The 15,025-nt window shown below is 41.4% G+C and overlaps 1 non-coding gene across 1 annotated transcript; it reads right to left on the minus strand.

The window, feature by feature from the left end:
- Positions 1–14,094: 14,094 nt before the first annotated feature.
- Positions 14,095–14,215, minus strand: LOC137203078 (small nucleolar RNA ACA64). The gene has a single exon (XR_010932904.1). It is a non-coding gene; the product is annotated as a small nucleolar RNA ACA64 (small nucleolar RNA).
- Positions 14,216–15,025: the final 810 nt, after the last annotated feature.

A 15,025-nucleotide genomic window follows, 5' to 3' on the forward strand; every position in this document is an offset into this window, starting at 1 on the left:
TTTATATTATTCTGAGACCATCGTGTATGTAGTATTGATAAAGCAAATAAATAATTATATTGGTGTCATTGAAACCAGGGTTTGGGGCATGGCAGAAGAGAGAAACAGATATGAAATCAGCTAGGTTAAGTAAAAACCTCGTATTCCTGAATTTGAATTGGAAGTATTCGTTTCAACTTATGATGTGTTTTATCTAAAACAAAACAAAGATAACAATATTTTCTATCTATAGCCACTGAAAAGACCTCGCAGCCAGTTGTAGGAAATGCAAGATGAATCTTGTCACATCAGAAAATAAGGATTCTACTCAAGACTACTAGTGTCATCCCAAAAGGACTCAGAAGTCTAAGTGAAGAGACTCCCTTGTGAAAGGGAGGATGACTTGAGTATTACTACGTATAATAATTGCAATATGTTGTAAGGCATCAAAGATGTTTAGGGCTTCCCTGGTGGTGCAGTGGTTGAGAGTCCGCCTGCCGATGCAGGGGACACAGGTTCGTGCTCTGGTCCGGGAAGATCCCACATGCCGCGGAGCGGCTGGGCCCGTGAGCCATGGCCGCTAAGCCTGTGCATCCGGAGCCTGTGCTCCGCGACGGGAGAGGCCACAACAGTGAGAGGCCTGCGTACCGAAAAAAAAAGATGTTTAAATCCATGTGTTAATAAATACATGCATATACGCACACATACATGTATGTATATACATATTATATATATATTATATATATTATATATATTATATATATAGAAGACCACATATATATAAAAAAAGAACCAAGCATTCATCTTGCTTCTCCTATGCAAACTGTACCTCAGCATAAACAATTGCTCTTGAGGGGGAAATATCTCTTAGAAGCTCACCAGCTAAGAATTTAAAAATGATTTATCATTTTAACACCTTAAGAATTATTGGATCTAAGCAATGATTATCAATGTCTGCTAACATCACAAAAAGAAGACAACCAGGGATTATTATTCATCCCTGAGGGTATTATACAACACCACCTATGAAGATGTCTGGACAAAAAGTCCCTCATACATCCACCCGTCTCTTATTTTGAATACAAATTTACAGAAAGTACAAAGGACAAAAATCACGAAGAGGATAAAGTCAGAAAAATTCAGACAGAAAACTTCATAGGACAAACCACCCATTTCTTCAACAAAAACTTCAAGAGAAAAAAACAAACCAACAAACAAAAACTTCAAGAGAGAAGAGAAAAAGAGGGAGACAGGTACAGACAGACAGAGAGCCTAAAGACTGAAAGAAATTTGAGACGTTTATCATCTCTCAATGTATAGATGTCATTTGGATCCTAATTCAAAAAACAAGCTAAAAACAAAGTGAAAATGATAAAATAAAAAACTGGGGAAATGGGCTTCCCTGGTGGCGCAGTGGTTGAGAGTCCGCCTGCCGATGCAGGGGATACGGGTTCGTGCCCCGGTCCGGGAAGATCCCGCATGCCGCGGAGCGGCTGGGCCTGTGAGCCATGGCCGCTGAGCCTGCGCGTCCGGAGCCTGTGTTCTGCAATGGGAGAGGCCACGACAGTGAGAGACCCACATACCGGAAAAAAAAAACAACAAAAAACTGGGGAAATGTGAGCATGATTGAATATTTGATATTAAAGAATATTTTAACATTTTCAGGTATGATCATGTTATTGAATATGCAAAAAAGGGTCTCTATCTTTTAGAAAAATCTATGAGATATTTACAGATGACGTGACGTCTAAGATAACCTCAAAATTCAGGGATGGGATAAAGAGAGACATGAAGGTATCAAGTATAAGGGAGCAAAGTTGGTCATGGTTTATGAACTGTTGAAGCTGAGTGATAGGTACATGGAGAATTGTTATACTGTTTGCTCTACTTTTATGTATATTTGAGATGTTCTAAAATAAAATGTTAAAACATAGAGGGTAGAGGTGAGCAAATTCTTCCAAGACCTAGAACTATAGCTTATCAAAACTTAAGCTAGAACTACAGCTTATCAAAACCTATAGCTTATCAATTACAGTTGCCCGTTGAGCGAACACTTTAACAATATCTTGTCCTCTAGAGAGGAAGATTATATGTAAGCTGAGTTGTATTAGTGGATGCCTGTGGTCATCTTTTTTATACATAGTAAATGTTTAGATTATTTTCCAAGTCTGGATTTCTCCTTTAAAGTTTTGGTTAAGATGTTGTCATGTGGGGCCAATGTCTTAATATAACTCTTAATATAACTCTTAATATAACTCTGTGTATGTCTGTATATATATAATGGAGATAATGTTTTTGAAATATGTTCACAAATAATATCTCTCTCTTAAAGCACACTTTTTTTTGCCACTAGTGCATGCCTTGAGTCTTTATCACCCCAGGGAAGAGGAAGGTAGGTACCTTCTAGAAAAAAGAGGCCCAGAGGTAGGAAGAGGGCAGATGTGACAGGTGAATTCCTCATAGAAAAGGGACAGGAAGCAGAAACAATTCTGGTGCAAAAAGGAAGGGGTTCAGAGAGAATGGATCTGGGATTGGGATGCTACTGGGATCCTCTGGAGGGACGTATATACCTCTGGCCTTTGTGAGAAGGTAGAGGCCCCTACCTTGTTTAAATAGTGCACCCCCCGACCCAAAGAAAAAAGAAGATGTGTATAGGTCCTAAACCCTGGAACCCATAAATGTGACCTTATGGAATAAAGGGTTTTTGCAGATATAATTAAGTTAATGATCTCGAGATGAGATTATTCTGGACTAGGATGGGCTTTGAATCCAATGGCAAATCCTTATAAGAGATGAGAAGGGAAAACAGACACAGATAGAGAGGGAAGAAGATAATGAGAAGAAAGGGGCAGCGACCGGAGTTATGCAGCCCCATGCCAAGGAATGTCAAGAGTCTCCGGAAGCCGGCAGAAGCTAGGAGAGAGGCATAGACCGGATTCTCCCTCAGAGCCTCCAGGGAGAACCCACCCTGCTGACCACTTGATTTCAGACTCTGGCCTCCAGAATTGGAAGAGAGTCAATGTTCTGTTGCTTTAAGCCACTGAATTCATGATAATTGCTATTGCAGCCCTAGAACAAACACACCCTGCTTCTCATAGGGAACTGTGGGAGGAGCGCATCTCACAGGGTCCTCTGAAGTGACATGAGAGGCTGAAAGAGTAGTAATATCAGTGTCATGGGAGTGGTCTGGGAGAGCTCCAGGTCTCCATTGACTCACTTTCCCAGACTGTTTCCTGGAGTTCTGACATGCTCTTGGTGGCATCGCAGAGAAACTGGTGGACCCATCAAGAGATCCCTGTGGTGAGGGATGACTCCGTTGAGAGTTGCAGCAGGGACTGCAGGGAGAGGTAGATAGAAGAGGTGGGGACCTAAGAAGAGGTTGGTTGGGAAGAGTGAGATAATACCAGGCACAAAAGGAGCTGACAGAACAGACCATGGATTTCCCCAGCGTGGACTTAGCATGGATTTAGATAGGACAGTCTGAGAACAGAGAGCTGGAGAAACCACTTACAACTCAGAGACGCAGGAGCCAGGAGAGAAACAGCACAGGGACTAGAGACCACCTCCCCAGTTTAATCTTCTTGTGCCCAAATTTGACTTGGGAAAGGGAGAGAAACTTGAGTTGTTAGAATAAATAGTTTGAACTGCAATACAAGTTCAACTGCAATGGGTGATTGTAATCAAGAAGGGGGCTACTGAGCATGAATGGACAAGTTCAAGAGTTTTCTTGTCATTAGATGGGCGGGGATAAGTGGGTCGAAAGAAGGACTTTGTTATTACATCAATTTGGTACTTTTCTAAACCTATACATTAGGATAGGATGCATGAGTTGTAGTATGTAAAATCTGACCTCGCTACACATAGAAGAGGCAAAAATCAGCAGTTATAGACTTTAGATATATATATATATATATATATATATATATATATTTTTTTTTTTTTTTTTTTTTTTTTTTTTTTTTTGCAGTACGCGGGCCTCTCACTGTTGTGGCCTCTCCCGTTGCGGAGCACAGGCTCCAGACGCGCAGGCTCAGCGGCCATGGCTCACGGGCCCAGCCACTCCACAGCATGTGGGATCTTCCCAGACCGGGGCACGAATCCGTGTCCCCTGCATCGGCAGGTGGACTCTCAACCACTGCGCCACCAGAGAAGCCCTAGATATGTTTTTCATGGTAAAATCTACTATGATTTTTACCAGCTAATTTAGACCTAATTTAATTTATTTGCACATCTGTCAGCCTGTGAAAGAGTCAGCTTGACAACAAAAATCTGATGCAACTGTATCTATTTTATCTTCAGTCTTTCCATCAAAGGCCAGGAGAAACCTGCTTCTTCGAAGGGCTTTGTTTCTATCAGTCTGGGTGGCTAGCTTTGATTTGGCGTTGTCGTCTTGCTGGGGAGCTCACAATAACTCTCATGAAGAGTTCTGCTGATGCTTATTTATAGATCAGCAAGTTTGGAGGACGGTTCTTAATGTATTCAGTTTATGTTGGAGCTTTGCCTCTTTTCTACTTCTCTGGGGTCAGGTCTGTTTTACAGCCAGCTAGAAAGACACTGCTGAAGTAATTGTCCATAAAATGAGGGTCTCCTATCTGTATTCTCTCCCCAGCACCCTCGCCTGAAGAATCTGTCTACTGCCTTCACTCTTTGCTTCATTCTGGGTGTACAGACTTGTTAGAGGTGTCCTAACAGGTGGCCAGGGTGTCCAGCTTCATTTCCGGGGCCGCACATCACACTGATTAGTACCTTCAAATGCAGTGACTAATTTGCTAGAGTGTGGGGTAAAATTCAATAAATGAATCTAAAGTCCCCAAGCAGCTTGTAGTATGGAAATTCTTGGACTCTTTTGGAGCAGGTTGGCAATTTCCTATTACCACTAGATGTCCCTGTGTGGCTTTTCTTTTGGACACGAGTACTGTACAAGCTGCAAGTTATTTCTGCTCTCCTGGCTGGAAGGAAAGTGCATCACAGTCTCTGAAGAGGCTGTTTACAGTGGAATATCAACCAAGCTGGGAGCCAACACAGCTTAGCCCTAATACACTAATTTCAAGTCCAAGGGCATGGCAAAGCTGGAGAGTACTCTGAGACTGTGCGGAAATCAGGACTATCTCTACAGAGGTCCCAGGTTCTTTCCAATTTGCATTCATTCAATTTCCCCTGCCTCCCAGCTCCCTCTTGGTAGCCTAGACCAAAGCTTTAAAAACTATCACGGAGAACTAGTTTAAAAAATTTTTTTTTTCGCACTTCTGCTTTCTTGCAGACCAACACGTGGTCTTACTGTGCAGGACATCACAGGTTACTCACTCTGGGAGTCTGATAACAACCAAACTGTCTGTTCCTCCTAACAAAATGATGGTATATGTACTTAGATGTGACGTTGCACAGCAGTGTCAGCTGACTACAAAAGGTTTTTTAAAGCATTCTCTCAATTTCTGTATTTCCTTTGTCTTTGACTGGCAACAGCTTGTGGACCAGCACCGGTCTGAGGATCACGCTTTGGGTGGCACTGGCCTAGGCGTCATCATAAGGCTTAGTTCTACATCCTTGAATGAAAACTAATGAGCCATGGGGAACTGGAGTGGCTCAAGGCAGCTTTAGAAGACTTGAACGGAGACTCTTGCAATGTGCAGAGAGCCGTGGTCCCTGTCCTTCTACCCCAGGTCAGACCTGGACCTTCCACTGACCTACTGCACTGAATCTCAGATTAAGGCAACATTAAACAGAAAACAGTGGGTGATCCCCAGAGGCCACAGCAGTGGAGAGGGAATGAGAGTTCTTGCAGCTTTGGAATGTGTTACCGAGTCCAAGCTCGTACTGCTTGCCGTGTGACAGGCCAATAAATTGAGAGACGAGTTGTTAGGGCAAGGAATAGCGACTTTATTCAGAGAGCCAGCAAACCAAGAAGATAGTGGACTCATGTCCCAAAGAACCATCTTGCCTGAGTTAGAATTCAGCCTTCTTTTATAATAAAAAGGGAGGGAAGAAAGTCCAACATTTCCTGGTTCCAGTCAGCCTCTGAGGGGATGTGCTAATTTCCTTCTTCCTGCAGTCATTCACACGTGGGCCTGGTCAGGATGTTTCCTGTGAGCAAAAGGTATTTTAGCTTAATGATCATTACCTGGGAGGCAGGGCTCCCAGAGATGGGCCACTGTGTATAATTTGAGCTTATAGGTGACATCCCTTTACTGATTAACTTGTAATAGAATGCAAAGTTTCTTCCCCATTACGAACCTTCTTGCAGAACTTAAGTGAACCTTGTCAAGGTCCACTCTATACTTTAGAAGAGAAATAAAGGTGGTGAAGGATGGTAAATACCATGTACTTGTATTCGTCTTAGTAATTAGCCATAGTGACACCTGGGTGATCAATTCTGTGATGTCTTATGTTACAACCAGCTCCAATTACAGGAAGAGCGGGAAAGAGTTTTAGCTTCACAAACTGAAAAGAAACAGTTTGTTTACTCAATGTACCAACAGTTTGTGTCCCCAACAATCATTTATTAAGACAGTCATTTGTAATGTGAGAGCACAATTTGCCTTCAAAACAATGTTGAGAATGGTGGTTAATTTTCCTGTTTACTCACAGAAAACCATTTAAGCCAGGCAGTAACTGACTTAAACACTATTTTTCTCTTTTTTATGATTCCATGGGTCAGGTCAAGTCAAGCAGCCAAGAACATTGCTTTCTCTGTTATAAGCTCTTGAGATCCAAGTTCCAAACTTTGATAGAAGGGGTTTCCCCTCTCTTTCTCAGGGTGCCTCATGGAGAAACAGGATTTGTCTGGACTTCCTTGTTCTGGAAAGGACAACAAGATGACTCTGGTCCCTTGCAGCGGTAACCAGCAAGGAAGCAGGATTCCCGATGAAGGGTTCCATTAGCTGTGTCTTTAAGGCTTGGAGTATAAAACCATGTTTTATGAGCAGTGTTTGATGAGCAGGGACCTTTGTGGTAAAAGCTTCCAGGGGTGGCTGGGAGTGAGGCATGGGATCTCTTAGAGAAGGAAAAATCATGGGGTGAGAGCTAGAAGCACTGGATCAAGAGTCACCAAGTGGAAGACTGGGATGAAGCCGCATGAGTGAAAAAGGTAGAAGAAAGACATACTCACATGACAAGAGTTGAAGGGCAATATATGCGGCTCTGTCGGCTGGGGATTGAAATTCCACAGCTGAAGGCTCATTTTCATGTGTTCACATTTATGGGGCAGAAGCCTTGAAGGAGAGGCCCTAAATATGTCCTTCTGGAAAGATGACTCTGCATCTTTAGTGTCTCCTGTGGGAAATGTAATAGAGGTGGGACAGATCCAAGTTTCATGGAGCCTGAAGCTTATGCAATTTGTGGATACTTTAGGGAAAAAAAGCAAACTTAAAAATGTAAAATTAGGTATGAATATAAATATTTATTTACATAAGAAAATAAATTTTAAAAATATCCATTTTAAAAAGCTAGCAAATACAGGCATGCCTCAGAGATACTGTGGGTTTGGTTCCAGACCACTGCAATAAAGGGTATATTGCCATAAAGCGAGTCAAATGGATTTTGGTTTCCCAGTGCATACAGAAATTATATCTACACTGTACTGTAGTCTACTAAGTGTGCCATAGCATTACGTCTAAAAATGTACATCCCTTAATTCAAAAATACTTTATTGCTAAAAAGTGTTAACCATTATCTGAACTTTCAGTCAGTCGTAATCATTTTGCTGGTGGAGGGTCTTGCCTCCATGTTGACAGCTGCTGACTGATCAGGGTGACAGTTACTGAAGGGTAGGACAGTTGTGGCAACTTCTTTTTCTTTGTTTGTGTACGTGTATGTGTGGTACGCGGGCCTCTCACTGTTGTGGCCTCTCCCGTTGCGGAGCACAGGCTCCGGACGCGCAGGCTCAGCGGCCATGGCTCACGGGCCCAGCCGCTCCGCGGCATGCGGGATCCTCCCAGACCGGGGCACGAACCCGTGTCCCCCGCATCGGCAGGCGGACTCTCAACCACTGCGCCACCAGGGAAGCCCTGTGGCAACTTCTTAAAATAAGACATCAGTGAAGTTTGCTGCATTGATTGACTCTTCCTTTCATGAACAGTTTCTTGGTGGCGTGCAATGCTGTTTGATAGCATTTTACCCACACTAGAACTTCTTTCATAAGTAGAGTCAATCTCTCAAACCCTGCTTCTGCTTTATCAACTAAGTTTATGTCATATTCTAGATCCTTTGTTGCATTTTAACAATCTTCACAACATCTTCACCAAGAGTAGATTCCATCTCATTAAACCACCTTCTTTGTTCATCCATAAGAAGCAATCCCTCATCAGTTCAAGTTTCATCATGAGATTGCAGCGATCCAGTCCATCTTCAGGTTCTACTTTTTTTTTTTTTTTCTGAGACAAGAATCTCTTTTTATTTAACATTGCAGGGTTAGAAAGTAAGGACCAGGCAGAGCAGGAGACAGTACAAATAATCAAATGGGATATAACCCTTACATTTTCATTTGAAAGACAGAAAAATATAAGCTTTAAAGTGACATGTGTTTATTGTATGCCGTATCAAAGCAAAAGATATGGACATAGATATACAGACATAGATATAGATATCACATTTTCTTTACCTGTTCATTCATCAATGGACAATTAGATTGTTACCATGTCATGGCTGTTGTGAATAATGCTACAATGAACATGGGGGTGAAGATATCTCCTCAAGATACTGATTTTGTTTCCTTCAGACATATGCCCAGAAATGAGACTTCTGGATAATATGGCAGTTCTGTTTTTAATTTTTTTTTTTTTTTTTTTTGGCGGTACACGGGCCTCTCACTGCTGTGGCCTCTCCCGTTGCGGAACACAGGCTCCGGATGCGCAGGCTCAGCGGCCATGGCTCACGGGCCCAGCCACTCCGCGGCATGTGGGATCTTCCCGGGCCGGGGCACGAACCCGTGTCCCCTGCAACGGCAGGTGGACTCTCAACCACTGCGCCACCAGGGAAGCCCTGTTTTTAATTTTTTAAAGAACCACCATAATGCTTTCCACAGTGGCAGCACCAATTTAAATTCCCACCAACAGGGTTCAAGGGTCCCTTTTTCTCTACATCTTTGCCTACCTTTTTAATCTTTTTTAAATTATTGTCATAGCCATCCTAACAGATGTGAAATGATATGTCATTGTGGTTTTGATTTGCATTTCCCTGATGATTAGTGATGTTGAACACCTTTTTGTGTACCTGTTGTCCATTTATATGTCTTCTTTGGAAAAATGTCTATTCAAGTCCTTTGACCATTTTTACGTTGGATTATTTGGGGTTTTTTTTGTTTTTGTAATTAAGTTGTATGAGTTCCTTATATATTTTGGAAATTAAGCCCTTACCAGATATCTGATTTGTAAATATTTTCTCCCATTCCATAGGTTGCCTCTTCACTCTACTAATTGTTTCTTTTGCTGTGTAGAAGCTTTTCAGTTTGATGTAGTCTTGCTTGTTTATTTTGCTTTTGTTGCCTGTGCTTTGGGTGTCATATCTGAAAATTTATTGCCAAACCCAATGTCAAGAAACTTTTTCTCTATGTTTTTTCTAGGAGTTGCATGGTTCCAGGTCTTACATTTAAGTCTTTAATTCATTTTGTGTTAGTTTTTGTGTATGATATGAGATAGTGGTCCAGTTTTCCCAATGCCATTTATTGAAGAGACTATCCTTTCCCCATTGTGTACTCTTGGGACCCTTGTCAAAGATTAATTGACCACATCAGGCTCCACTTCTAATTCTAGTTCTCTGGCTATTTCTATCACATCTGCCATTACTTCCTCCACTGAAGTCTTGAACCCCTCAAAGTCATCTGTGACTTCTTCCAAACTCCTGTAAATGTTGATATTTTGACCTTTCCCCATGAATCATGAATGTTCTTAATGGCATCTAGAATAGGGAATCCTTTCCAAAAGGTTTTCAATTTACTTTACCCAGATCCATCATAGGAATCACTACCTATGGCAGCTATAGCCTTACAAAATCTGTTTTTTACATATTCATTCCTCATCTCACCTGTCATAGTCTATCCAGACCCAAAGCATGACCACAGGGTAACCAGCTGAAAATGCACCAAGTTCTTTAGCCTACAATTCCTGTATTGATTGATTGTCTAATTGACTAAAGTATTTCTTGATTCAACAAACCTTTATTTGTAGTTTTTTACTTTGTTCTAGGTGCTCTTCTGGACTCTGAGTATAAGAAAGAAGGAGAAATTTTGCCCTCCTGGAGGAGCTCAGAGAGCTTTTTGTTCCAGGTCTTACTGATAGAGAGTAGCAGAGTCAAGGTGAGAATCCAGGTGTCATGATTTCTGGCTTAGTGCCTTTGCTATAAGGCCACATTGTTTCTGAAGTTTAACAGTCTGACCAATACCAAAAGCAGAAAATGCTTCCCAGTAATGTAAACAAATCAGTACCTCTAATTTATGGTAGGTTACTGAGGGCCTCGGTATTCTGGAACTATTAAAAGTAACCTGTGGAATCTGAGGTAAGGGGCCCTAAAGTCCCTACAATAGAGATTCAATTCTAAACCTAAGAAACATCCCCAAAGACAAGTGCTAAAACATCAAAGGTATTGGTTTTAAAATATAAAAGCACAAAAGCAAGTATTTAAAGTATCAAGACAAGTATTTAAACGTAATTGAGGTCCTTTCTTAATGACTCAGTTAAAGCGATTATACACGTGGGAGATGGGATATCTTCAATTTCCAGCTTGAGCAGCTCTTCCTTACTCCTTGATGTAGAGAGAGACTTTTAAGACTTGGTGGCTGATTGCACTTGTACCTCTTCATCAGGAAAATAAAGCACTCAAAGCAGGGCAAAGGGGACTCACAATTTTTGAGTGTCATTGAGGTGCCCTGAGTTTTATGCGTGTTGTGTCATTTAATCAACAAAACAGTCTTATGTGGTAGGGATTTTTGTCTTCATTTTACTGAAAACTAAATTCAATTTTTTTTTTTGACCGTGCTGCATGGCTTGTAGGATCTTAGTTCCCCAATCAGGGATTGAACCCGGGCTCTCAGCAGTGAAAGTGCAGTCCTAACCATTGGACCGCCAGGGAATTTCCTAAATTCAAATATTTTAAATACTATGCCCAAGGACACAGTTTGTAAATGGTAGACTCAGAAATGATGGGACTTCCCCGGCAGAGTTAATACTCTGCTGCTTCCATTGCAGGGAGCAGGAGCCCTGGTCAGGGAACTAAGATCCTGCATGCTGTGTGGCATGGCCAAAAAAAAAAAAGGTAAAAAGAAATGAAACTAGGCTGGTTTAGTTCCAAGGTTCATGTTTTTTGCAGCATACCATGCCACCTTCAGGGATAAGAACAAAATTTAAAGGAGAGAAAAAAAACCCTAAAGATGAAGTAGGGAAGATTATAAATAAGGAAGGGCTAACATTTAGATATTTTTTTTAATTAACAGATATACCAGCAGAAGGGCTGGGCTTATAATGTTTGTTATTCTCTAATCAAACATCACTTTTCAACACGTGGTGCCAGGAACCAAGCTCAGGTCCCTCCCTTACTTGTCCTGTACCCAGGAGCAAACTTTCATACTCATTGAGAATTTCTGAAAGATTCTGCCTTCATCAAGAAGTAGAAAGATAAAATCCTGTGCTCTGGAGGCAGAGAACCTGTGTTTAAATACCACATTTGCCACCAACTAGATATACGTAGGCAGATTTTTTAACTTTCTTGTGTTTGAGTTGTCTCAATGGGGATAATAATACTAAAGCCTCACTCCTAAACTCATGGGGAGTAAATAAGATGATACGTAAAAAGAATCTAATATGGTGTCTAGTCCAAAGTGAGTGTTCAAAAAATGTTGGTTTTCCTATTACCATTTTAAAACAAAACAAGCATGATAGGTATAAATTGCTTCTCTATACCCAGAGGCAAGAAATGACACATCTCTTTATATTGTAAACAAAGTTTGGTCCATTTCAAGGATTAGTAAAAAGTCCCCTGATGAATTTGGAGATCTCACTCCTACCCTTTGGAGCATATATGTTTAGAGTTTATGAGTCTCATTGGAGGAAGATCATTGTTGATGTCCAGGCTTATGTGCCCTATTCAGAGATGATGGCTCTACTACCCAAATCAGGCCTCTTCACCAAGCACTTGTTGTCATTTCTATCCAAGGTTCTATCACTCATTTGATTGTGGCCAGGTCACCACCAATCCCATAAACCCAAATCCAAAGGTCTTCTTTCCCAGTCTTTGGGGTCTAACCAGGCATTTTGAGTCTGAGTCATTCCCTCTTCAATATCTTCTGTTCCTACCTCTTCTCAGATACCTGAGCCTACATCTCCTTAACACACAAGCCTCTGTAGTTATCACCTTCAAAGAGCCAAAACTTGCCTGGCATATTCTCTTCTCTGGCTCTGAAGAAAAGGCTTTCTTTCTTCACCAGGGGGTAGTGGTAAGGCAGAACCCAGAACTTTAGAAACACAATTCTGGTTTATCCTTACTGACGGAAGAGGAGAAACTTTATTATTTTCCGGTGAGATGGCATCAGAAAAAAACTCCAAGTAACAAGAAACTTTCTCAATAAATTACCTTGTTAAATACATATATATACACTTATATATATAAATATATATACATATATATACACCATTTTATATATATAAAACCAGCGTATCTGTAAGATACTGTAGGAAATGCAAGGAACTTACCCTCTAGTTAGGAAGTGAGACCTAGTCAAGATAAAACAACTGAGACACTTCTGACCTTCCTTCTATCAAAAATCTGAATATCCTTGAAGTGATTTTAAAACATGATAATTTTAACTAAGCACTAGTTTGGAGAGTCACATCTCTGCCTGAAAATATACTTTGATGGCCATAATCTTTGTCTTCCTGCTTCAGTGACGTGGAGACGGATTGGATGCCAGGGTGACAGAGAATCTTCCTAGCTGATTAGGCTTCTGTAGACATAACAAAGGCCATACTTTAAATTAGCTCCAACAGTCTAATCAGAATGAACAGACTACTTGGGTCTGTGATGAAGACATACTGGCAGCTGATGAAGTCTTTCTAGAGGGATTTTGGTGAAAACCCAAAGTATATTAATGCTGAAAGCAGTTTGATTCCAGTGTAAGGATTAAGGGTGATTTAGAAGGAAATGTTTATGCTAACAATTCATTTCTATTTTAATTTTCTTTCAAGTTTGTCTTTATGTATTAGCTTTAAGAATCATGCAAGATAATAATTTTTCTCATCTCTTTCATCAGTGGTTTAAAAATATTAATTCGTTAAAATAATCACACTCAGGAGCATTTTGATATCTCAGACCACCTCATCAGGATGCCCACTACGATCTGGGAGGAAAATGTCCTGACTGCAGATTCATGTCTTTTGGTTCAGGAAACCAATTGCATCTTGATTCTACAAACTTGAGCACCTTCATAATCTAAGGAAAATCTATATCGCTTGTTATTTGAAGACACTGAACTTACTCTCATAATGAACTTTTCCAGAATACATCTTTTTTTTTTACATGTTTTTAAAAGTAAATAGAAAACTATCTTAAGTTGGGTTTCCTGGGAGATAAAATTTGCGCCAGAAGTTTCCATGCAGGATGTTAACTGAGGAGTGCTCTTGAGATCAACACCTGTGATGGAGAGAAAGGTGGAGAATGGCAGAGGGAAGGGTTGAATTGTGATGCCATCACACCAAAGCCTCATTGGATCCTGAAGGGAGTTCTGAAACTGGGATTCATCTTCAGAGTTGGACCTTTATTCCTATTCATCAAACAATGAGTGGATTTGGGCTGCCCATGAGAAGGGGAGGTGCCCTTGAGTGAGGCTCCTCTCCTGTTGTGGGCGAATGCCAGTGAAGGACTCAACTGAGGACCTTCAAACATTAGCTGAGGCTCCTAGCATCCATTACAGTCTACCCCTTGAGTTTTTCAGATCCATTTTTTTTTTTTTTTCAGATCAACAGCTTTATTGAAAAACGAAAGCAGAGCCCCCCCTTCCCCCCACCCCGATCATGGCGGCATCGGCCTCAGGCTCTGAGCATCCAGGCATCCTAAGGGTAGAAGACGAGATCAGGGATCAGGTACCAGAGTCCGGAACATGAGAGCGGCCGCAACCGGGCCCGGAGCGGTAGCACGTGTCGGGGCCTGGGTTTCACCTCCCCGCACAGCGGGCCGTGAGCTGAGACCCCGGTGGCTCTGGGCGCCGAGTCTCACCTGCGGCCACGGCCAAAGCCGCAGGTGATTTTCAACCAACGCCGAGATCCATTTGTTTTGCAGGATAAATTCTGGGAACAATTTCTCTAGAATTCTGATTGGTCTCTTTCTGGGGGAACACTTGCCTGAGAAAGGTTAGTGGGATGAATTACCAGCCCATCTCTGCAACTGATCTCAAGGCTGCAATAGATACTCTTCCTTCCTTCCTCTACTATCCTTTGCTACCCATTTCTCCCACTCTTGGCTACCATCTCTCTTGGTTTAGATTACTTGACCTGGTAATCCAGACGTCAGTCCCGAGGAGTCTAAATCGCTGGTCACTATATCCATGGCTCTTGCACATATCCATTTATCAATAAAATTGGCAAGGGAAAAACCCAAGACATTCCAGTGGATCACCTGAGTACTACACATATGCCTTCATTGTTTAAGGGTAGCCTTATCACTTCCGATTGATCAGGGTGCATTGCTTCTAGCAATATGGCTACTCTTTTCCTTCTCTACTGGTTTCTTGGAATAAGGAATCTGATGTGAGGTTTCATGAGAGTCTTGTTTGGTTTCCTGGTGAAAATATTTCCCTTCTGGGAGCTAGACCACTAAACTTATGAAGTCCAGAGTTTCAAGAGTGAGTAGCATGAATTCCCCAAGTGGCCCACTTCTACTGTAGTTCATTATTTCTAGATCCATGTATTCTATTTATTGAGGGCACAGCTCAATTTGAAGGTTGCTTTCCTAGGATATATGCTGCTTGTAAAGGATATTGTCCTATTCACGTATGGAATCATCTTCTAATTTTTGTCTCACTTGTGCTTTCAAAAACCTCTTCCTTTACTCCATCAAACCAATTGTT

This window comes from Pseudorca crassidens, chromosome 11 (genome assembly GCF_039906515.1).
Source record: "Pseudorca crassidens isolate mPseCra1 chromosome 11, mPseCra1.hap1, whole genome shotgun sequence".
Classification (NCBI taxonomy): domain Eukaryota; kingdom Metazoa; phylum Chordata; class Mammalia; order Artiodactyla; family Delphinidae; genus Pseudorca; species Pseudorca crassidens.